The 25,055-nt window shown below is 35.4% G+C and overlaps 1 protein-coding gene and 1 long non-coding RNA gene across 5 annotated transcripts in view; one reads left to right on the top strand and one right to left on the bottom strand.

Annotated features, from left to right (window-relative positions):
* The window catches only part of MEF2C (myocyte enhancer factor 2C), a 169,041-nt gene extending 158,704 nt beyond the window's left edge, over positions 1-10,337 (bottom strand). For both annotated transcript variants that reach the window (XM_038532352.1, XM_038532351.1), the window contains exon 1: positions 10,134-10,337. The gene's annotated coding sequence lies outside the window, so the exon portion shown is untranslated. The remainder of the gene's footprint in view (positions 1-10,133) is intronic.
* LOC102153687 overlaps positions 1-25,055 on the top strand; it is a 144,618-nt gene that overhangs the window by 3,581 nt on the left and 115,982 nt on the right. For 2 of the 3 annotated variants that reach the window (XR_005356737.1, XR_005356736.1), the window contains exons 2-3: positions 7,066-7,171; positions 11,422-11,483. This is a non-coding gene — a long non-coding RNA (uncharacterized LOC102153687). Of the gene's footprint in view, positions 1-7,065; positions 7,172-10,849; positions 11,029-11,421; positions 11,484-25,055 lie in introns of those variants that run through there. The other variant, XR_005356738.1, reaches the window with a different exon arrangement.

The following is a 25,055-nucleotide window of genomic DNA, read 5'->3' as shown; positions in this document are numbered from 1 at the left end:
GATTTATGTGTTTCCCATACATACTGAATTTGAAAACAAGGAGGTGCGTAATTATATCCATATTCTAATTTACCAGGATAAAGAAAGAATTAATTTTCATTGCTTGAGATGAATTCTCCCTAAATTGGGGATTCCTGGGTGGCTCAGTGGTTTGGAGCCTGCCTTCAGCCCAGGGTGCCATCCTGGAGTCCCGAGATTGGGTCCCACATCAGGCTCCCTGCATGGAACCTGCTTCTTCCTCTGCCTGTGTCTCTGCCTCTGTCTCTCTCTCTCTCATGAATAAATAAATAAAATCTTAAAAAAAAAATCTCCCTAAATTATTTTGGAATATGATCAGAATTAAAAGTAAAATGCAGTAAAACTTTTTAAATTTAAGTCAGGAATGAAAACTGGTTTGATTTACCAATATATACTAGTTCACTGAGTCAAAGAGCCAAACCAAGGAGGTCTGATTTTCTATATATATATATATATTTTTTTTTTTACTAAATTTGTAGTTAGATATTTCTATGTGAATAATATTCATATTTGTAATACAAGGGTTCTGTAGTATATGTGCAAAAATAATATTACCTTATTAGAATGAGAGTTGAAATAAAATAATTTTAAAGTGCATAATATTTAATGGCCGGCCAGTCATTATTCGTTAGTCTTGTATTAACAGCTTTAACTAATTTAATTGTATTAACTGCTTTATAAACTTTTTTCTTTTTATCTAAACAACCTTTCAGACAGGCACTACAATTCTCCCCATTTTATAGATTTTAAAAACTAAAGCTTAGAGAGGCGACGTGACCTGCCCAGGGTCTAATAACCCCTAGGTGCCAAAGGACGCGAAGCTAGGTTTGTTTGTTTCCAACTGATGCCCTTGACTATGATGCTGTGTTGCTTCCTTAGACTCATGACCTTTGCTCCCTTTTAAGGAGGATATCAGGAGGTGATATAATTGATATTTTTCCCCCCACCAGAAAATATTTTAGAAATACGTGTCTAAATGTGTGTCATCCTCTTCAGGGTAGACAGCTTAGGAGGTTAATTGCTTATTTCAGTAATAATGTCCTTGCACAGATCTCTAGAAATCTTAGGAATTTGCTATTCAATCTTAACAGTTTGTTGGCAGATCATTATTTTTAAGGATGAATTTGCTGGTGAAACTAAATTCAAACCAAATGTAGTGAAAAGGTGCTTAATGGAAACTGTGATGTGATTATAAACCAACAGATTATTTGATATCTGGCACATAAATTGGCACTAATTGCAGATACAAAAGGGGAATTTCAAGGGTATTCTGATGTGAATGTGTAGCCATTAAGGAGACATTTTGGCAAGTAATATAAAATTTTTAAAAAGTTAGTTTCATTAATTAAAAGTTATATATCATGTATGAATGTCATGGGAAATATCTTTGCAAAGAATATACAAGAGGCAGGGAAGGGTATGTCAGAGACCCTGGATTAGAATCCAAGCTCAGACGCCATAATAACCATTTGACCTTAATTTTTGAAATGTACTTGTTATAAAATAGAGAATGTGGCAGGACCTACACAGGATGATCATTTTCCTGGGAGGAAGACATGAAATTGTACTTCTATAGTCACCGAGTGCTTGGCACGTAGAAAATGCTCAGTAAATGTTAGCTAACATTTTACTATTTCACTTTTAAGGACTACCCCATGTTCCTGGAAGACATCTCCATGTCTCATTTATCTGACAATATTTTAGAAGTTGTTTCCTTTTCCATCAGCTTCCATGCTTCAAAGCAGTTTTTATTTCATAATAGAGTTTTTTATATTTGAAATAAATATAAAATATTTAGGATAACATGCAGATTAAACTAATGTATACTATGCAAGAAATATTACATTCTGAGGTTGCCAATTTATATTATCCTTGTCAGTGTTCCATATTTTTTTTCAGAGAAAGATTTTTTGTGTGTTCATATTTGATTTTATCAGACTTCTTAAATCTTAAATTTTTAAGTCTTCTTAAATCAATATTATCTGTGTGGTATAGGCAAAATTGTAAGGTTGCTGAAGCTTGTCTTTGTGTCATCAGCCTTCCTAGACTCACCTTCAACTTGTCCTTCTTTCACTCTGGCATGCACCACTCACCCAGCAGCAATTTTTAAAATCAATAATAGCTCTTTATTGAGTGTCTCTGTCTCCTCACAGCCTTTCACTGATGTGACTGACCCACAAGGTCCTATCATTCCTCAGCAGCCTCTTTATGTTCCAGAATTCTCTTGGACTATGTTCTATCAGAGGAGCCAGCCACTGCAACAGTTTACCTCATGATGCAGTGTCAATGTGTTACTCCTTTAAATGAACTTCTCTTCAAAAGTTTTCTGAAAGGAGTTCATACATCAAAGGAGTATCTATGATTATACAAATTCTATAAGTTTCCTGCTCTGTTGGTCAGGAGGTGCTTTGGGGAGGAGACTTTCAGTGTGTCTCAGGTCCCTCTCATTGGCCAACGTGTATGTGAGCCCTGGGTGCCAATAAGTGAGTAGCCTGGCTCTTGAGGAAGAAACTTTATGATTTTTGAAGAGATTGTGATTGGAAGACGAACTATCAGCAAAGTATCACGGTGTTCCTTGAAAATTTGTCTACTTTAAAAAAATATATATAATAACACTTTAGTATCTGTTGTTCCAGTCTCTTTTCTATTCCCATCTTGTATAGAAGGCACACAGTTGCTGCATGTCCCCTGTGCCATAGCTACCATGTTGTCACTTGGTCTCCCTCTGTGTGCACTCCCTTCTACTCCCAAAAGCCATCAGAGGTATAATTAGTGATTATTTCTCCAGAAGTGTTGAGGGGGATATAAGAGCCCTGTGACGAGCATGTGTATTGCTTCCTGGATGAAGGTTAGAATTTGGAAGGGTTGGAGAGAGGTTCAGGGCTGGAGGGAAAAATGCATTTTGCCCTTTATCACCTCTGTGAAATCACGGATAAAGCATCATCCTGTGTGCAAAGATGGGCACATCAACATTTCCCAACTTTGGCATTAAACCTGTAAATATGGAGCATCCCTATCAAATGCAATGTACTACTTTATAGTCTGAAGAAATTCAGAGATGGAGAAATATGATTCTAAGTAAAAGATTTTGAACACTACTTAAATAAGGGTAAGTAGGCAACATTCTACAATTTTCTTATGCCTTTTGACCCCTTTAGCAATAGGGAAATAGCTAATCAAAAGATTTAATCCTGTCTCTTCCATTTCCTTTTCTTTTTCCTCCTTTCTTCCCTTTCTTTCTTCCTTCATCTTTTCTGCTCCATCTTCTCATTTTCAGTTGTAAATTTTTTATTTTCAGTTTTAAAGTCCGTAAAACCAAAAACACACAAACACACACATGACTGGTTATTAACAATTAGATTTTTTTCATGCTTTGTAAAGTTACATTTTCTATTTCAGAACCATAGGATATTAATAATTTTCTATTTATTTGAATCACTCCAAAATAAAATACTGATAACAAGAGAGCTTATTTCTGAACAATTAAAGTATGCTACAGATAATATGTTCATAGAAGAGTTTCTATGATTTTTTTTTTTTGGTTATTAATCACTATAATTACTCTGATTACAATGATGATTAACTCACAGCAAGTAAGGCTGTGTTGTTTATCTATTTTCGAAGGATTTATGTCCATCCATCCACATGTTCCACACATTCTCACCTCACCCTTTTGTAGCCGTGAGATTCTAGTTTGGGTAGCCTATGGCCACAAAACAGCTCACACATAGAATAAAACCTGTGGTTTCCTCTTCCTTATTGCTGGGCCATAGCCGTCTAAACTCCCTGGGTCAGTGATGATCACTTGAGTTTCTAAAACTTGACTATATTTGCACATGTATTCCTCATAACAAGCCCTCTCTACACTATTTTTTTATTTTTCTGAAGAGTCAATTCAAACTATTGTTCATATTTAAAGCTGTTTTATTTAGTGCCTGAAACTCAAGTAGAACTTGAGAATGATTTTTGGCTTATCTCTAGTGTTGGGTGAACCTTATCTGCCAGTCTACATGAAAATAATTAAACTATTTAAGTGCAAGTATACCTGACAATAAATAAAAATAGAAATATAACTTCTGTAGCTATAACCATAGGCTTCCTTTGGTGTCCTAGAACTTGAGATCGCTGGGTGCTCATTTTCTTGCTACTGCAGAGTAGGAGAACTGACCTCCAGAAGAAGGGAAGGCTCTAGAGAGGACTGAACAATCTAGCACAGAGAACAGTTTACCAGAGGGCCTCAGATTCACTCAGACTTTAGCCCCACCTCAGATCCCCTAAGCAACAACCTCAGGAATCTGCATCTAACTAGCTCCTTGGGTGTTTCTTATGTATATTTTGTTTGCAAGCCACTGCCTTAAGGGTGATCATAAGATCTGCGAAGTCTTATTTCTTTACCTTAGGTTCGCTTCATTATTCGTTCCCTCACTCTCAACTCTTCATAAGTTTTATGAAACTTTATATTAGTGAACACCATTCAAAATAGTAACAGTGAGAGGTCAGAATGATAAGAATCTTCCCATCGCTTGTCTTGGCTGGCACTGTAATAGACATGCCGCATATATCCTGCCCATTGTGATTAGAAGACTGATTAAGCAATGGGAGGACCCAATTCTCTCAAATTTCTATATAGTTCTTCATTTCTACATATCTGAGAGGCAGTTGCTTATCTTTTCTTGGGTGAACTGTGTTCTTGGATCACGGTATCTCACCAAAACCTGTAAAATGGGTTTCAGATCCAGGGACCTCTACCGCTAGTGACAACTGAGCTGAGAACGCATTCATGCTTCAGTGACTGCCAGCTGTTTGTGAGCCTAGATTCCTGGCAACCAGGACTAGTCTCATTTAGAATCACTTAGGAAATGTGGCTTTACCCTAAAAAGACTTTCAATTACTACAAATATTCCTTAGGACCTCGATAATTACCTCTGCCTACCGAGCAATCAGGTAGGGCCTTCGTGACAATGTCATCCCAGGCAACACGGGGATCCCTAATTCCCAGCCTTTTAACATCTCTGCGTGGCCAGCTGCTGCCATTAACCACTCTTGGATCTAGATATTTTTAACACTTCAGATTAGGGGTTCTCTGATGAACCTGTTTCTTGTTCCAACATTTTTCTGACACGAACAAACATGTTCTCAGGCTGGCTTACGGCAGCAAGTGTGGTGACTGGTTTTTTTTGTTTGTTTTGTTTTGTTTTGTTTTTTTTCATTTTTTAAACTATCCCGTTTTATAAAACTAAAAACAGTAAATGACTTAAGTTTTTTTTGTGTGTGTCAACTTAGTCTTATAATGTGTTCCGAAAAGTTCAAAGCCATGTGTGATAATGTAATTTTGAGGGTAAGACCTTTCATGTTTTGTTACCAGGGTATCCAAGTAGGAAAAATAAGGCTAGCTGGTCAGTAGTTTATTATAAAGTGATTTTGTTTCCCCCACTCATCTCACAGGCTAAAAACTGGTGTTAGTTTTAATTATTTGGAATGCTGCCAGTATGGTGGGCTTTTAGAGCAGTGGGGAGGGGACAGTGCATGCCAATGGAGACAGGAACCCACCCAATATTGTCCAGAATCCTACTGGGACTTCACATGAAGCAAGAGAAACACCTTTTGTTGGATAAACACCTTCTAGACCTGCCTTTCCTATGATTTACACATAGCCCAGCAAAGAGTCACATCCCTTCAGTATCCTCCCAGAGATTACATGACTTGTTTCCAGTCACAAAATTACTGAGTAGTGAAATAATGATTACGACTCATAACTGCCTACTTCTGCTCTGGTGCTCTTCAGGCAGTACTCTTCAGGTCTAACGAGAAAATATTTAAGATCCTTCAAAGGCAGACAAGAGACAAGTCATTCACTTTCACTAATAATCCTTTGAGATGCAAGGAGATGACTGAATTTTTTGCACATTTTGCTTTGACACCTCTGTCTTCATAATTATTAGAAATGGATATTATTTACTGATTATTTTGCTTGAAATCGATTTGCATACTGTTATTGCATATTGTTAAATGGTTTGCTGATTAATAATGTTGATTTGGACTAAATGTAATACAATAAGCAAATACATTTGTGAATTTAGATATATCGTATAATTTAGTTGCTAAATGGTATCATAGAGCTGTTGGAGATTATTCTAGACTAATCCCGTGCAGGAAATTTCCTCCCATCGCCTACATCAGTGTTTTAAGCCCTCCCTCTCTTTTAAAAAATTCATTTGCTTGTTCAGGTTTTAAAGCAAACACTTCTCACAGGCAAATACAGCTCCAAAGCTCAGGGTTAAGATAAATCCTTTTAAATTCAGAACATGCTAGTTATCTCCTAAATGATTTCTTTTCTAGATGGTCAGAGAAGAATACAATATTTAGTTTGAATATATTTTCATGACCTTGATTGAATCACTATGATGTGCAGCACTATCAACAAATTATATTATAGCAATATAAAATATTAATATAATTAATAATTATTTGAATAAATATCAGATACTTATATTAATACCAGACTGTTGAGTCATAGAATTTCTGAACTGTTAGGAAACACTTGCTGATGAGGCCTCTGGGGACTAGAGAGGTTTTATAATTAACACACATACATATACACACACAGACACTAGTTAGTTTTTGAATCGGTTATGTGAACTGTTTACTATATTCTGTACTTAGGTAATTGTATGCTTATGCTTTGGTATATTTGGTGTTTTTAATTATTTTCAAATATTTCAAAAAAACTTTTCAACCTGAACTTTTCATTTATGCATTTATCTTCTAAACATATATGTTGCCATTGATTATTTTTTCTTACTGCAGTTTCATACACAACATAAATATTTTCAGTTTGGAAATCAGGTTAATGGTAAAGAGAATCTAAAAATGAATTTATGCCATAGGTATTTAACGTGTTCATGTTCTTTTTTTAAAGCTACATTTTAATAAGCCTTTGATAAAACTGTATTTCTCTAATAAGATATTAAGTTTGGTGGCTGCAAACAGTTCCTCAATGAAATGTCACTCACATTAATTTTCCATGTGCTCTTTTTTTACTTATAGTTTCATTGTCCACATGTTTAAAGTCTAACAGAAAAAAACATCACTGGATGTGAAGTTGGAGGACAGATCCAAGTCTACATCTACATCCTCATGTTGGTGACCTTGGGTAAATTTTATTTTTGTGCTTCCATTTCATTTTTTAAAAAAAATGAGTAGTTGAAAGCATCAAAGACTCTTTCCCACAATTCAAACACTACATGAGCTCAAAAAAGATTTGATTGAAAGAAATGTGTGGGCATGATTACCTGGCTGCCCAGTATTTTCATGGTCACACACTTGTTACATACATCTGAAGTTCCTTTAAGGAAATTAACTCTTTGTAGGTGTGAGATATGGACATCAAGAGAAGTGGGATAAGTGGAAAAGGAAGGGGAAATAAGTTAATGACAAAGGAGGCATGGTGGGTGGTAGAAATGATTCCCTTTTTACTTATTTATATCTATAGTCTAGTTATTCCTACTTGAAAACCTTACTGGCACCAGGTATTATCAACAGGGATGAGTAATATGTAATTTTTATCTTTACTGGGTTACATTTGGCCCGCAGACAGTTGACAGCTGTCAGTCAGGTGGCTGGTCAATGAGGAGATACATTTAAAGCTGCCAAAGTATTTTTGTTTCTTTAAATACTTACAAGTAAACCATTTTAGCTGGAAGCTTCATGGTCTTGAAATGAAATAGATTGACATTCACAATATAATTTATTGAAGTTAGTTGCTGGGAGAATCAAGATTTTCCCTGTGCATATATGGGTAATCAAAATATTTTCAAATGTCTTTCTGAAAGAGGAGAATAATTAATTTTTTCCACTCTAAATAAGCCATTCTTAAGATATGAAGCTATATTGCAAATAATGCTTAAAATTTAAAAATATATTTTTAAATTAAACTTTTAGGGCACATGAGTCATTGCAACATTTAGTTGTAGTATCTGACTAAGACTTATTAAATCATTTCCATACATTGAGGGAGTTGGCATAGGTATTTTTGTGACACAAAAGTGAAGGTTAACTGGAAAGGACGAACATGTAGCTGCCAGTTGTCCTAGGAACTAAGCTTCTCTTCATAATTACAAGGAAGAAATATGGAATTTTAGATTAAGCCCACAATTCAGGGCATGGTTAAAATGACAAATTTTGGTTATTCAGAAATATTTGGGCTATACTTAACATTGTTTCTAATAGGTTCAGTCACACTTACATAATTCACAGGAGTCATAAAAAATAGGTTGGAAGAAGCTTTTGTAGGGTTTATATTGAGTGTTAATGACAAACAGTATAATAATTATAACCGATAGTAACGCACATAAAGACTTAACAAGTGTAATTCTAAAGTTGACGTAAGAGTGTGTGTTCAGTTTTGCAGTACTTATTTCTAATTTCTTATTTCTGATTCTTTAGGAATATAGTATTTAACAGACCAGATAAATAATAAAATTATAAGTGCATACAGTATATATTCATTCTTTAACAGACTGATGAAGTTACCTAAAAAATGCAGTGACCATGGCTACTTAGGTGCCAGAAGCAATATAATGAAGATGACGGAATATCACAGAAATATAGCAGTTTGAAACCACAATATATTCCTTTTTTAAAAAATAGAATATACTTTAATTTTCTGAACCATATTCTACATGAAATGATTTATAATTAAAATCAGATTTGGGTTTTAATTATGTTTTAAAGATATTATATTTTTGGGTTGGCTGGATCATTTCTGGTAATTTTTCAAACCACAAATAGTTAATAATTTTAAACATCCTTTAAATCAGTCTAAAAGAGTATGATACTTACAAATTTGTGGCTTATCGTTATTGATTTGATAATTGTTTTAGATGTAGTGGTTATTTAAAAAGTCAGATCTGATGATTTTCTTACTATACAACTATGTGTTAAGCATGTAGCTTGAAAATTTTTTATGAGGTCATCAGAATAAAACAATTACCTCATAATATTAGTAATTTACGTTGGTAGGAGCCTTTCTTTTCTTAAATACCAATTGTACCCCCCACAGTCCAGAAAATTGATTTTATGGCTAATAATTTATAGCATTTTTGATCAGTGTATGCTGTGTGTCTTTTACATTCATTAGCCCATGTTGCTTGTGAATATGGAATTTGGTTGTTAAAATGGTTTCATATGTTTACTATGTATAGTCTTTAGCTTTGAGCTCCTTACTTGCTTAAATAAATGTTTTCAATTTGTATAATACAACAATTTGTAGAGAAATGCTGTGAAGCATAGTTAAAAGAATGAGCCCTTGAAATAGAATCACTTTTTAAAAATATATCCTGACATGTGGTCTTATTTTTCCATGTTTTGTATTAATTAAAATCCTATTCTGAAAAAATTATTTTTGCCTAAACTTTTGAATTCATGAAATAAAAATACCAAATATATAAATGTACTAATTTTGGAAATCAGTGATGTAAAAACATGCTTTAGTACTGTCTTGGTTGTTTATTCGAAAGATTTTTCTCCAAAGAAACTCTTTGTAAAGTAATGAGAAAATGTTGCTACTTTTAATTATTAAATATTCTGTGCAATCCATGTGTTTAAAAATGTATTATAAATAAAATTAATTTTATATTCTGTGTAATCATATTCCTGTCACATGCACACATAAAAAACACTAGCGCATGAAACATTTTAAAAGAGCATGTACCATTTCACATTTTTATTTGATTTACTAAAAAACCATTTTACTCAGGACAGGTTATGACAGAATTAGATAAAAAATGATGAAATGATATTTGTGTGTTTAATTTAATAGTCTAATATCATATATGTAATTAATTCTTCATCTTTCAGATATCGGAATTAGTAGTGAAAGAAACCAACATTCAAAATAAAGAGTCTTTCCTATAAGACTTTTCTTAAATGTAAAAAATTGTCAAATGGTAACAGCTCTACTTTCTACAACAGGCAAACCTACTGTTGAGTTAGTTGGCTCTGATTCCAATGGTCTCATCAGCTTTCTGAATGTAGGTTCCTCAGCAGTGCCTCTTCCAAGATAACAAAATCAACTTTTAAAGATTAAAAAATATATTTTGGCAATTGAAACTCACCAGTGCCTTTCTGCTTCTCCAGGAAGTTGTACCCTTCAGCACCTGCTGAGGGCTTTGTTGTCCAAACCCTGACAGGTAAAAAAATTCCTGTAGAATAAAGCCAGACCAGCTGGCTTTGAAGAGAAACCCCCCAGTTTGGGCTGCGTTTGTCTCTCCTCCTTTTCTATGAAGACCCAGGCTTTCCCCCCTTGATCGTCAAGCCGTAAGATGCGTGATCCCTGTGCACAAGTGTCTGGCAGGCCGAGATGCACCTGTTCCTGTCACTCTGGGGTAAATTTAGCTGTAAAGGTATCACTGACAACCAGACCTTTGTCAGTGCTGGCAAAAGAACACAGAACTGCTTCCCTCCCCTCCCCCTTCCAAACCCCTATGCTGCTAGTTCAAATGGAAAATATCAAATTGGAAGTCTATCCAAAAATCATTCCTAAAAAATGAGATTGCTTTCATATGGTAAAAAAGTAAGTTTCCTCATTTCACGCAGACTTTAAAATTACATTTCCAAGAATAATCTTGGAACAAGACAAGTTTTTGTTCAATTAATTGTGGCTGGAAACTTTTTAATGGAAACATAGCACACACTTACTTCATTTCAGATTATTAAATTGTGTTAAGCGTTAAAGTTAGTTGCCATTCTTTGCTGTAGCTCATTTGTTCTTTTCGATCCAGAGAAATATTAGAAGGTTAAAAATTATCACATAGGAGGGATTAATCATGCTACCAAAATTAGACTGCGTGTAGCTCCGAGAGACTGAATGTCAAAATTGTGTGCTCGTAGCCCTTAAACTATTGAAAATCTAGGACCCCACTACTACGTTTAAAATGACAGCTAATGTCTGTGGAAACCCTGGATGTGTAGAAGCTGGTAGAGCTAGAGTTCTCTTACTCTTTGACTAAGGTAAGGACATTTATCACTTATGCGATTTTTTTAGATTAATTTCTTTATTGACAGTTTGAGAACAATTCCTTTTGAAGGAAAATAGAGAGGCAGGCAGTGTTCATTGATATGTCTGATGTAAATATAGTAGTTAAGATATATAAAGTAGCCCAAGGAGTAATGTGTTTAGCCAAAGCATTCTGAGCTTCTGCTTTAATAATTATGATTTCTTAAGTGGTATTAGAAAGAGTTGTGCAAAGTACCTGTTCTACCATTTTATTGCTGTTTACAAGGTTTGGGTGTGATGAGAAAAAGAAATCTGGGTCAAAATAAAAAATGCTTTGTAAAATAAACAAAGTTCCTATTTACTTACTATGTATAAACAGCCACTCACCAAGCCTCATTTCTCCACAGGGCACCACTTTCAGATAAAAACATAGACCTGAATGGCATCATCCAGTATCCAAGGAAACCATGTAAGTACCTCTCTCACTGTGTACTTCTCTTATTCAGAGTTTAAAAGCTGGCTGAGTACTGAATAAGTGAGTGTTTTTATTTAATAATTATACGGGAGGTACTTTTTAGGAGCTTGCTAAAAAGAAACAGGTTCTTGATTGTTATGTGCGTCATAACAAAACCCTTATGTTTTCATCATATTTCATAAAATTATGTGTTTAGTCCCAACCTCTCTATCAATGCTCATTCTTAGGTACAAAACAGCTACTCAAAGTCATAATGAATTGAGAGTTTCAAACTTTTCCAGGACCCATTAGTGTCTGAGAAACAATGTTTCAGAGGCCTTATGCCAGGAGTAGTGACCTAATTGAATAAAACCTTTTTCAATTTTAAAAATTAAGAAAAAATCGATCGGAAAATGATATTTTGTTGGTAAAAATTTATGGCAGTTTATTTGGTTTTAGACTTCCTTGGGGAGTGAGCAAGTGAGCAAAAAGGTGAAGTTATGGATTTAAGCAATGCAAAGAATCTTGAAAACGAGTAATTTTTAAGATGGGAAAGTGTTTGGAGAAAGGGTTGGAAAGTTGGCATATTGTGTTCTTTCTTTTTTCCCCCCGAACTCATTAGTTTGTAGCTAATTTCCATAGCTAATTTTAAGGTTCTAATTAATTTTCAGAACCATGGAATCTATTGAATCTATTGTAGAAATTGTTTCCAAACAACACACTATTCTGGACAAAGATCCACTTCACAAACACTTGGAATATTGTATTAAGTATTTCTTTACTTGGACTTAATTATTTTTTTTCTAATTTGCACTCTCTACATTTATTTATTTATGATTTTTATTTATTTATTCATGAGAAACACACACACACACAGAGGCAGAGACATAGCAGAGAGAGAAAAAGGCTCCATGCAGGGGGCCTGATGTGGGCCTCGATCTTGGGACTCTAGGATCACACCCTAAGCAGAAAGCAGATGCTCTCAACTGCTGAGACCCCCAGGCATCCCTGCACTCTCTACTTTTAAAGTCAAATCATTTTTGATACTGACTAGTTATTATTATTGTTTACTTTTCCATGCAAATACTTAAAACTCATGAAAATACTTAGATTTCTCATATAATCATAGATTGCTTTTTTTTTTCTCATATAATCATAGATTGCTTTTTTTTTTTTTTAACCATCTGGATCAGCTATAGGGTTTATCTAGCCTTTTAAATACAGACGTACTACTGTTCATCAAGGTTTTCAGGAGTTGCATTTAAATGCATCTGGTTTAGCCCTGTTGTTTAGAAGTTTTTCATACTATTTTCATTTACTTTTGTTACTCTTGTATTTCTGTCTTCAATTTGGAGCATGGTTCCTTGCTAATCGTAAATGATAGAGATGATCTCAGTTTCTCTGCTGAATTAAACAGACCCTTCCTATTCAATAGCTCATGTCTGGAATATTTCTCTTTCCCACATGACACTCTGATATTATTTATGTCTTTCCATGTTTCTGTCTTTTTACATATATTACAGAATGCATCTTTCTGAACTGAGAGATGAGAAGTTGTGTTAGATTAAGGAATTTGCTGGTATTTTGGGAGGGTGTAAGAGCCTCCTCTCCCAGAGGACCTGACCAGGAAGTGAATTTTCTTATGCTAGTTGACAAACTTCACAAATGTGGAGTTTGAGGCCTGAGGTACTGCCCTCTATATAGGAATTCCTTGCCACAAAATAAAAGTTGGGCCGTTGCTGGATAAACTTGGAAACAGAGCAGGGTTAGAATAGATCTTTATAAAGAACAAAAATGTGAATCAAAGGGGAAGACTGGGTAATGCCATAATTCTCTATCTGGAGTGGAATCTTTTGAAATTCCATTCTTCTTATGGCAAGAAGAAAAAGAAAATCTACATTGCAGTTCTTGTGGCACAATTTTAAATATTTACATGAGAATATAGATTTTCCAGAAAAACTATTTAAATTTTCTAGGTTTAATTCTGCCTCCTTTAGAAATAAATTTATACATGGACATCTATTCATTAGCAGTGATCTTTCTAATGAAGACCATCATTACTTGATCAAACTTTCTGATATGATGGACATTGTTCTATATCTGCAATGTCCAGTATGGCAGCCACATGTGGCTGTTGAGCATTTGAAGTGTGGCTAGTACAGTGGAGAAACTGATTTTGAATATAATTTAAATTGACATGGCCACATGTGACTAGTTGGCTACTAAATGGGTATTTTGCTTTTATCAGAACAGTCTTGCAAAGAATTTCTAATCATTTGGCATTCTATCTTATATGGTCATTTTTTATTATGTACTTTAATATTTGAATTATCATTGAAGTGGAATTTCTTTATAACACTTTCTTAAAGATGAATGTTTTTAATACTGTTGATGGGAAGACATTATAACTTTGTTTTATAAGCCTGGGGTAGCAACTTTTAAAGTGGACATTACAAGCAAGATTGCATCTAAAAAAGAAAAACCCTCTAATGAAAGTTGTAACAATGGTGATAAATATTTTGAAAAGTTCAGTTACAATTTCTGTAATGCATCTTGCAGTACAAAATGTAACCAACCTACAAAAATGTCACTTGTCTTGAGTCCCCAAAGCTTAGTTTGCTTCCAAAGCACACATCAGATTTTAAATCATATTTTAAAGCCATACTCCCATGGCCTTTTTAGGCATTTAGTGAAAATGAACATTAGGATGCATCATGATATTTTAATAATATTACTAGTACACTAATATATAGACAGAATTATTAGCTGCAAATATACTGAGAATATAAAATTTATATATTTTTTTAAGTCATCAAATCAACTCATTTCTTGAGTAAGATATGCAGGATGTAGATTATTTATAGGATACTGAACTAGGGACCATGAGGATTTTTTTTTTAAATGGAAGACGTAACATTCATCTTTTTAGGAGCTTCACTTATTGGCTTTGGATGCATCCTTTTGAATAAGTAGGATTCAGATAAGAGGAGAGAGGAGACTTTTGTTAGAACCTTGGACAAGCTACTCACAGTGTCCCTCTTAATGCAAAACAACTAGATTCTAGATAGAATATATATATAAATATATATATATATAGGATATATATATCCTATATAGGATAGGAAATATATATATATATATATTTAAAGATTTTATTTATTCATGAGAGACACACAGAGAGAGGCAGAGACATAGGCAGACACAGAAGCAGGCTCTGTGCGGGGAGCCAAATGTAGGACTTGATCCCAGGCCTTCAGAATCATGACCTGAGCCAAAGGCAGCCACTCAACCACTGAGCCACCCAGGTGCCCCTAGATAGAACATATTTCTAATGAATTATTTGAATGGGAAAATTTTTTTTTGACATCTTCCTAACCTCAAAACCAAAAAACGAAAATGTGTGTGGAAGGTGGATTGTGACAATGAACAAACAGGAAATGTAGGAATAGCAAGATTGAACTGGATGAGTTGTGTTGCAGGGATGCTGTTGGAAGGATAGCAGTCATGTACTCTGTTAGACTTCTTATAAACCTAGCCTTATTAAAAGAAGAGGAAGACATAACAACCACATCTGTAGACCCAGGTTTTTGGTTTCCTTTGATGTCTTTGGTGTCTTCAATTAGGTAGTCAACCACTTGCATATTGCCAGGTCTATTTTCAGAAAGGTCTATCCTTGCTTAAAAGCCAGTGTTCTGTGTGAAGAAAATATGGTCTTCCATTAAGGGAGTGCTACAGATCACAGTCTCCAATGTCCTTGTAAAATCTCTAATTTACTTATCTAAATTTTTATTATAAAAATTTGAAACATATTAAAAAATAGAATGGTATAATGAACTTTCATACAACTGCACCTGTCCTCAACAACTATCATCTCATGGACAATTTTATTCCAACATATCCCTATTTACACTTCCTACCCCCACCCCAAATTATTTTGAAGCCAATTTCAGACATGACATCATTTCATTCTTCAATATTTCAGCAGATATCTTTATTAGAACTTGGGGGTTTTGGGGGATCCCTGGGTGGCTCAGCGGTTTAGCGCCTGCCTTTGGCCCAGGGCGCGATCCTGCAGTCCTGGGATGGAGTCCCACGTTGGGCTCCCGGCATGGAGCCTGATTCTCCCTCCTCCTGTGTCTCTGCCTCTCTCTCTCTCTCTCTCTGTGTCTATCATAAATAAATAAATAAATCTTAAAAAAAAAAGAAGTTGGGGGTTTTTATGGACTTGTTTTTTAACTGAAAAAAATGAATCACATCTAAAAAATGAACTACATATAAAGTCAATATTTTCTTATTGTTATCAAATATGCACAATCAATATTCAGATTTTTCCAATTGTCCAATAAATTTTTATAATTACTTTTTACTATTTGAAACAGAGTACAAATAAGATCCACACGTTGCAATTGTTTATTTCTCTTCTCTTTTACTCTGTAGGTTTCCCCTCTATCCTTTTTTTCTTGTTTGTTGAGGAAACTGGATTATTTGGGTGGTAGAGCTCTCCATAGTTTGTGTTTGCTGATACCTTCCTGTGAAGTTGTTTAATAAGCTCCTCTGCCCCATATCTTTCCTATCAGTTGGTAATTAAGACTAGGAACTTGACCAAATGCATTTGGAGGAGTCTGAGCAAGACTACTGTGTTTCTCTCTTTTTGTGATGTTAGCAGATATCGATCATTGTTTAGATCTATTTATTCCTTAGAGTTAAACCTTGGGAGGTTTCCTCACACATGTGCCCAAATCAGTATTCTGCTAAATTCTGAGGCAGGACTCTGCAGGTCTCAGGAGATCTTTGTCTATATAGCAGCTCTCTGCCAGGTGCTCTGTCCTATGAACCATAGGCTCCTTTTCCTCCCATACTGTTAGACCTGTTTCCTTGACTCAAGGAGCCTGCCTCCCTTGAGTTACTCTCCTGGTGCCTCTGCTAAGAAACCCTCAAGACTGTAAGCAAAGCAAGCAGATTTACCTCCTTGGCTTCTCATTTCTTAGGGATCTCTTTGTTGCCTGATGTCTATGTCTTAAAAAACCATTTTTCATATTTTTGTTATCGTTTTAGGAAGGAGGGTGCACACAGTGCCTCTTAGTCCATTTTAGCTAGAACAGAAAGTCTCCTCAGTTGTTTCCAAAAAAAAGTTCAGCTATAGCTTGTTAATCCAAACACCATCTTAATACAAAACTCAATATTCAAAGAAAATTGAGGGGCACCTGGGTGGCTCAGTGGTTGAGCATCTGCCTTTGGCTCAGGTTGTGATCCCGGGGTCATGGGATTGAGTCCTGCATTGGGCCCCTTGCAGGGAGCCTGCTTCTTCCTCTGCCTGTGTCTCTGCCTCTCTTTCTGTGTCTCTTATGAATACATAAATAAAATCTTTAAATAAAAACAAAGCAAACTGAAAAAAAAAGTGTCTCTGTGTGTATACCTGTATGTTTGTCCTTTGGAACACTGGTGTAGACTTAGAACCATGAGTGCAACTTTCAAGACCTCCTTTTTATAATTTTTAAAATTATTGATTGATTGATGTATAATTAGCGTAGAAGGTTTTATTAGTTTCAAGAGTACAATATAATGATTCAACAGTTTTATACATTATTCAGTGCTCATCATAATAAGTATACTCTTAATAACCTTTATTTATTTCACCCAGCCTTCTACCCATCTTCCTTCTAGCAGTCACCAGTTTGTTCTCTGTATTTGAGTCTGGTTTTGTCTCTTTTCCCCCCCCTTTGTTTGTTTTATTTCTTAAATTCCATATATAAGTGAAATTATATGGTATTTGTCTTTGTCTGACTTGTTTTACTTAGCATTATGCCCTCTAGGTCCATCTATGTTGTTGCAAATGGCAACATTATTCTTTTTTAATGGCTGAATAATATTCTATTATATGCACATACCACATGTTTTTTATCCATTCATCTATCAATGGACATAATTTGGGTTGCTTTCAATATTCGGCAATTATAAATAATGCTGCAATAAACATAAGGGTGCATATTATCTTTTTGAATTACTGTTTTCATTTTCTTTGGGTAGATACCCAGTAGTGGAATTACTGCATCATATGATAATTCTAGTTTTAATTTTTTGACAGTGGCTGCACCAACTTGCATTCCTACCAATAGTTCATGGGGGTTCCTTTTTCTCTAAATCCTCACCAAAACTTGTTGTTACTTGTGTTTTTGATTTTAGCCTTTCTGACAGGTATGCGGTCATTGTGGTTTTGATTTACATTTCTCTGATGATAAAGTGATGCTAAGAACCTTTTCATGTTTCTGTTGGCCATCTGGATGTCTTCATTGAAAAAAACTGTCAGTGCAGGTCCTCTGTCCATTTTTAAATCGGATTATTTGGGGGTTTTGGTGTTGTGTTGTAGGAGTTCTTTGTAGATTTTGAATATTAACACCTTATCAGATATATCATTTGTAAGTCTTCTCTTGCTTCAGTAGGTTGCCATGTCATTTTATTGATGGTTTCCTTTGCTGTACAAAGCAACTTTCAGGACCTCTTGTTGACATTTTCCCTCCCAGCTAATTGTGTTTTTTCTACACACTGAGTCTTATTTTATATTCTATTTAGAGGCAATTTTGTGGTCCTTTTAACATTTCTTCAATGAACATTTTCGAATACCTACTATGTATTGCATACAGTATTAGAATATAGTAATGAATAAAACACTATTTATCCCCTTAAAAATCTTGCAGTTTATTTTCCCACTGAAACCTGTACACAAACACACATAATGGCTCTATTAGTAATAGCCCTAAACTGGAAATACCCAAATGTCCATCAGTGATTAAACAGACTGTGATAGATCCGTGGAATGGAATACTACTCAGCAATAAAGAACTGTGAACTATTGATAGGGCAGCAACTTGGCTGAACCTCAAAGAAATTATGCTGAGTGAAACAAGTGTATCTTAAAAGATTATGTCATTGCTCACTTCCATTCATACAACATTCATAACATAATGTAATTACAAAGTTGGAGGACATATTAGTAGCTGCCAGGGGTTAGAGGGCAAGAGAGAGAGAGAGTAGGTGTGGACATGAAAGGGTTGCACTAGGGAGTCTTGTGGTAACGGTACAGTTAAGTGTCTTGTTGACTTAGTAGTGGTTACTCAAAGCTACATATGTGATACAGTTGCATACAGCTATGCATACACACACAAACAGGAATAAGTGCATGTATAACAGCTGAAATATGAATAAACTCTATGCATTGTACTGCTATTAGTTACCTGGTTTTGATATTGTAATTATGCAAGATCTTAACTATGGGTGAGGACAAGGGCTGGGGAAAGAGTACACAGATAGTATATTTCTTTCCACTTTTTTGTGAATTTTTATGTACTTCAAAATAAATTTTTTTCTGAAAAATCTTACAGTTTCATAAAGGATACAAGGAACTAAGTAGCTAACTACAGCACACTGTAATAACACTCAGTTAAGGAGAGGGAATGCCTTGTTCCCATTCCCAAGTCAAGAGACAACATCTCTACTACTTCCTTGTTTCCTAAAGGGTGCCAGTCATGTCCCCTGCCTCTGTTTGAGTGGCATGTATTAGCAGTAATGAACTTGCAGAATGCTTGTGATTGACCCTCCCTGGCCCCCCGCACCTGTGGTGATACTCCCTGCTCATTAATTCCTCCATAAAGTAACAAACATACAAGGCAAACACTTTATAAAAACACAGATAAAGTAACAGGAATCTCATGTTCTCACAACACATTCAACTGTAGGTTCAAAGACTCATTCCATATTTGAATACTGATGATTTTGGATTATGCATAGCTTTGACTCTTCTCAAGCCCTATCCTGCCATCAGGACCATCAGCCAAAGCTTTACTCTGACCATTGAGAAATAGCCTTTGTATGTGAAGATGAACACATAGCTACAGTGGGCATTATGCATGCATTGTCACTTGTTACTATAACTTGCTTTAATTCTATGACAGATTGTCACATATTTTGAGTTTTCTTAAGTTATAAAAGTTTTTTTCCCTTGGAACTAAGTAGAAAATATATTATTTCTGAATTTTGGGGGACATATTTTGGTTTTGTTGGTTTTTAGTAGGAAGCACTAGGAAAATGACTCAATATGAATTTGTGCTCTTGTCACATTGTGACATCTCAGTTGTCTTAGAATTTTTACCAGGCTGTGTCTAAGTATCACAAAACCACAAATAGGCAGGTTTACCATATGTAAACTGGAAATATTTTAATTTTATTTGTTGTTGTTGTCGCAGAAACTCACCCCTCCATTTGGTGTCAGGGAGGCCTCTTTGGGGTTGCCCTTGGACTAAGGAGGGGGTCTGAGTCTTCATGTGTGTGTGTTATTGGAATATTCACTGGGCAGAAGATGCTGGTAGAGTTTTTAATCTATTTGACCCAGGTGCCCCGAACAGGTCATTTATTATTGATCAGATCCTGAAACTTTCTCCTCCTCCTCCTTCTTCTTTTGTCATTGTAAGCCAAATGTGTACTACTTTTCATTTTAACATTTTATTAGTTTTTATTTTTTGAAGTAAAAACTTTTTTGCGTGTGCTAAATCTTTTAACACTTTTAAGAAAATATACAAGTCTACATCAATAGTATAGTTGATTTAGAATATTTCTTGCCTTCTTATAATTTGTGACGGTGTGGTCCTGATTTTGTTGTATTGGTCATGATCTTTTCTGTATCCTTTCCTGTTTCTGTATATCTGAGAAAGTTTTTATTTATTTCTTATTTTTATTTATTTATTTAATGCTTTTAGTAGGAGTACCTAGGTATCTCAGTTAGTAAGCATCTGCCTTTAGCTCAGGTCATGATCCCGAGGTACTGGGATCGAGTACCACATCGGGCTCCTTGCTCAGATGGGAGTCTGCTTCTTCCTCCCCCTCTGCCTGCTGTGCGCTCTCTCTCTCTCTCTCTCTCTCTTTCTCTCTCTTTTTCTCTCTCTCTCTGTCAAATAAATGATTAAAGAAAATCTTTAAAGAAAATAAAATGCATTTATTATATGGACTCTTAAAGTTACATAATATTCCACATGATCTATACTTTTCCTACAACCTTAGGATTATACTGTGTTAGTCTAAATCTATAACACTATTAAATAATATTACAGACATTTCTTGGAGAGAAATAGAGATTAAGAGGAAGCAGTGGATTTTTCATAAAGTTGGCAAGCTATTTGGGAAGTGTTTTTTTAAGTAACTTAAATATCCTTGAAGTATTAATTTTGGAATAAGAGTTGCATAGGAACCAATATTATTCCTCCAATTTGTAAAGAGAGAGTCACTACCATCATCTCCCTTCCTTGCTCTGCATATGCATGAACAAAGTGGAACTGAATGAATTGGTACTCCCACCTGCAGCCAAGCCCATTGGTGCCTGGATCAAATCCAACAACAATAGGAAGCATATTTAGAGCCTTTGACTTTTTCTTCCTCAGTGGGCACATCTGGTAGCCCAGCTACAACTACTGGGCTCCATATTACTGTTAATTCTCAGCTTGAATCTGTGTGGTCCATTAGATCTGGGAGGCCATGACTCGGAGCCTGGTCTCAGGGGCCTGTGTGGCTCATAGCCACAGAAATTATACCCTTTTGTCTCTTTATGGAACTACCTCTGCTAGGTCTTCTTGGATCCTTGAGTCATGTCTCTGTATTCAACTCCATGCTGTGATGTCTCACAGTAATGACCACCACTGCCTGATTTCTAGGTATTCAGATAGTTGCTTTTTTCTCTCATACCATATTACCTATAGCTGCATATATGACTTCAGCGCTCACCACATGTGCCCTTTGAATGTTGTGTCTATTTGTCTCACTGACTCTTGATTGACAGCCATGGATGGGGTTAGCTCTGTTTTTATGATCTCAAAGGTGAGTACTGGCCTACTGTTGGTAAACATGCACCATGCTTCTTCACACCTTTAACAGGGAGAGAGGTCAATGACGTAAAGAGTCTCCCCATGCTTTGGATGGTGGTGTCTCACCGAATTACACCATGGTAAGGGGTTTATTCACTTGCTTTTAGCTTATTAAGATTTTATTTATTTATTTGAGAGAGAGAGAGAAAGCAAAAGACAGAGCATAAGCAGTGGGGAGAGGGAGAAACAGACTCCTTACTGAGCAGGGAACCCAATGTGGTGCTTGATCCCAGGACCCCAGGATCATGCCCTGAGCTGAAGGCAGATGTTTAACTGACTGAGCCACCCAGTCGCCCCTCTTCACTTTCTTACTTGCTATTTAGCTCTTAGTTCCAAAAAGCTTTTTTTGTAGTTTACAGTAAGACCGTTAAAGTAAGGGGCAGAACCGAGGCAGGTAATAAAGAGGAAGTGGGGTAACACTGAACCAGAAAACTAAGGCCCTCCCTAAGAAGCCTACAGTTGAGTAAATTGAATTTTAGGCCTAAGTGTTCTGTTAGAAAAAAAAGGGAGACATAAAAACTGATGCCACTTACTATTAGATCAGAGTGGGACAAAGATTCAGTTCATCTGGAGAGATGCTCTTGTTTTCCTAGCTGTGTATTTTTGGGAGGAATTGAGTGGCTCATTGTATCACATTTTTCTATCAGCTAATCATATTAAAATACCAGTGCATGATGACAAATGTTATCTCTTCTCTCTAGTATGAAATACTTCAAAACATTATTTTTCAAAATGACTTTAGATGAATACTGCCCAATTATTTTCTGGTATCCAGAGTAAAAAGTAAAAAGATACATATGAAAATAATAATATACATTTCCACTCAGTATATCCAAAAAATGTTATCTCATTAGGTAATTGATATAAAATTTTTTCTATATTAATTACATTCCTTTTCCTTTCTAAACTAAATCTTTTAAGTCCAGTTCGTATTTTACACTTACAGCACAACTCAATTTGGATGAGTCACATTTCCAACGCTCAATAGCCGCATGTGGGTGGGTGGGGTAGTAGTGGGAGGGGCAACTCATATTGTAGTAATATCTGTGTGATACTTTCAGTATTGAGATTTCTCAGCTACAGTTATCACCAGGAACCTTGAAAGGAAAATTCATTAGTGTTTTTTTGTACTGGGTGGTCATTAATCCAGAAGTTACCATTTTATGCCACTGAAACTAATTTGATGAGAACAGATAACTTCAGTCATTATTGAGAAAGTGAGCAACTTACTCTGAAAGCTTTTGGATGCTTACTTTCAATTCTTTCATCACTAGTAAATGCACTTATTTATGTCATCTGGGACATTTTCTTGACCTCTTTTTATGCCCCCTACTTCTTTACAACTTCTGTGATGTCACTGGCGTTATCTCCTCAGGTTCCAATGTGAACTAGTTTGTAATTTCTCAGAGATACTCATGACTTCCTGCTTGACTTACAGTTACTGGTTAATTTCTTTGTTATCCCCTTGTTGAAAACTGAGACTTGTTGGCTGTCCTCCTTCTATTTAGTGCCTTGTGTGGACTAAAGTGTAGCCAGTAGTGCTTATTGAATGAGCATATATATGTCTTTTCCTCTGATTATAGTGTGGAAAGCAGGGGCGTGCATTTGATTCCTTTGGTATATTTGAAGTTACTAGCAAAGTGCAGGGGATGCAATTGGTGCTTAATAAATTCTTGCTGACTGGATCCATGACTTATAATTGATCTTCCTAGTCTTGGGTCAAATCTTTATCTATCAAACTGTTAAATTATGTCCTTGGAAAGTACATCGCTGTTTTCATTTGGAGGAAGAAATATAAACACACACATCCACTACCCTTCCTTGTTGGTTCCTAACTGACTGAAAAAAGGAAAGAATGAAAGGAGTGCTACTACCTTTGGTTAAATATCAACAAAGTATAATATACAATTTTTGCCAGAAGAAAAAGTATCACTGTTGTTACAGGTCCTAAACATTATGATTAAAGAGCCTAGTTTGTGGATTTTGGAATCATTCATTCTTTCATTCAATAAACACTTCCTAAACACCAATTATGATTAAGACATTGTGTTAGACACAGGGGATAAAAACATTAAGTTTTGACCCTCAAGGTGCTCACATTTTAGATGGAAAAGTCAGATCATGCCAGAGACCGTTAGAGAAAGCTAGCTACTAATGGGTAAAAGATGCAGCGAGTCTAATTTTCACTCTGTTTTTCCTTCATTGGTGTTGGTTAGTAAGTATTTTTAGAATAAATGTGTAGATAGTGGTTTGTTATTTAAAAAGTTACATTATTTGGCATTTATTACATTTTATTTATTTCCTTGATTGATTAATTGCAGTTAAATTACCTTAGCATGCTAGAAGAGATTTTATAGATTTTGACATATGATTAAACAGCATAAAGCATAACTAATGTGGTTTTAGTGGCATGCTATGTATTAAAGCATAAAATTTAAACACATACTTCATCAGGAATTTTTACAGTCATAGTGAATTCGAAAGATTTGGATACTGGAACCCCACCTCCCTGTTAGGGAGGGGCAGGAATTTTATAATTGAGATTATTATAGAAGAGTGTCCTGACATAACTGATTGACTTTAGTGATGTGCCTTGAAAGTTCAAATTCAAGGTGTGCACTTATTTCAGTCAGCTTATTCTGAATGTTTAAATAAGAAATACTATTTCTGGGTATTCTGAATAACTCGTTGTACATTTATTCCTAATAGTGAGCATTTGGACTAATGATGGATTACTAATGAGCATGTAAATGTACCACCTGATTACATTAATATATGATCTTCCATGACGAGGTCTGAAATGAACATTTCTAATATGTATTTCTTTTTCCCAAATGGCACTGTGGTGTATACTGAGCAGGACTGAGACAAGGGTGTTTTTCTTAAGAGCCACTGATTTAGTCAATTATCAAAAATCACATTATAATAAATGCTGTTCTAAGAATTTTGATTAACCTTTAAATAAATGTTACTTTGGAAAAAAATCTGCCAAATGTGTTAATGATAAATTGTGAAGTGGTAGTAATTGCAAATATGGCTTTATGGATAATATAGTTAATTGATACCACCCTCTCAAACATATATAGCACATCAGCTGCTCTGAGGCTGGGTGATAGTGATGGTGTCTACAGCATGTTTGATGCATTGAGGATGACATGAGTAAAATGGAAACTTAGAGTGCTTACCAGGGTCATTCTCTCATGCACATCTGATGCCCATGGTCCAGTAAAATTTTAATGACACATAGTCACTACACACCTTTCAGCCTTCTGGAAAGGTAAGTGTACATTGATCTGTCCTAATTAGCCTTGCAGAGTACTTCAGACATCCCTGCATGAACACTATTATTTAAAAAAATGGGAGCTGTTTTTTTCACAAGCTCAGCACTTGCTCCTTGGATGCCTATATTGTTGTTCTGTTTTGTTTTGTTTTTTGACTCAAGTCTCATGTTCATTCTTGTCTTTGTCTGACAATGTAGCATTAATGTAGCTGCATAGAAAAGTAAGCAAAATCAAGGAATGGGTCTGATTATGAAGGTTCATTGCTATTATAAGAAACCCATAGAGCATACATCCATTCCCTCCCTAATGTATAGGGTGCTGACTGCATAAAATTGCTTGGAAAGACATTAAGGATATACAGGCAATTCTGTTGAGGTGTGCAATGGGATTCTTTTATG

This window comes from Canis lupus, chromosome 3, assembly GCF_011100685.1.
Source record: "Canis lupus familiaris isolate Mischka breed German Shepherd chromosome 3, alternate assembly UU_Cfam_GSD_1.0, whole genome shotgun sequence".
Taxonomy (NCBI): Eukaryota; Metazoa; Chordata; class Mammalia; order Carnivora; family Canidae; genus Canis; species Canis lupus.
This window is presented reverse-complemented; position numbering and strand designations above follow the sequence as displayed.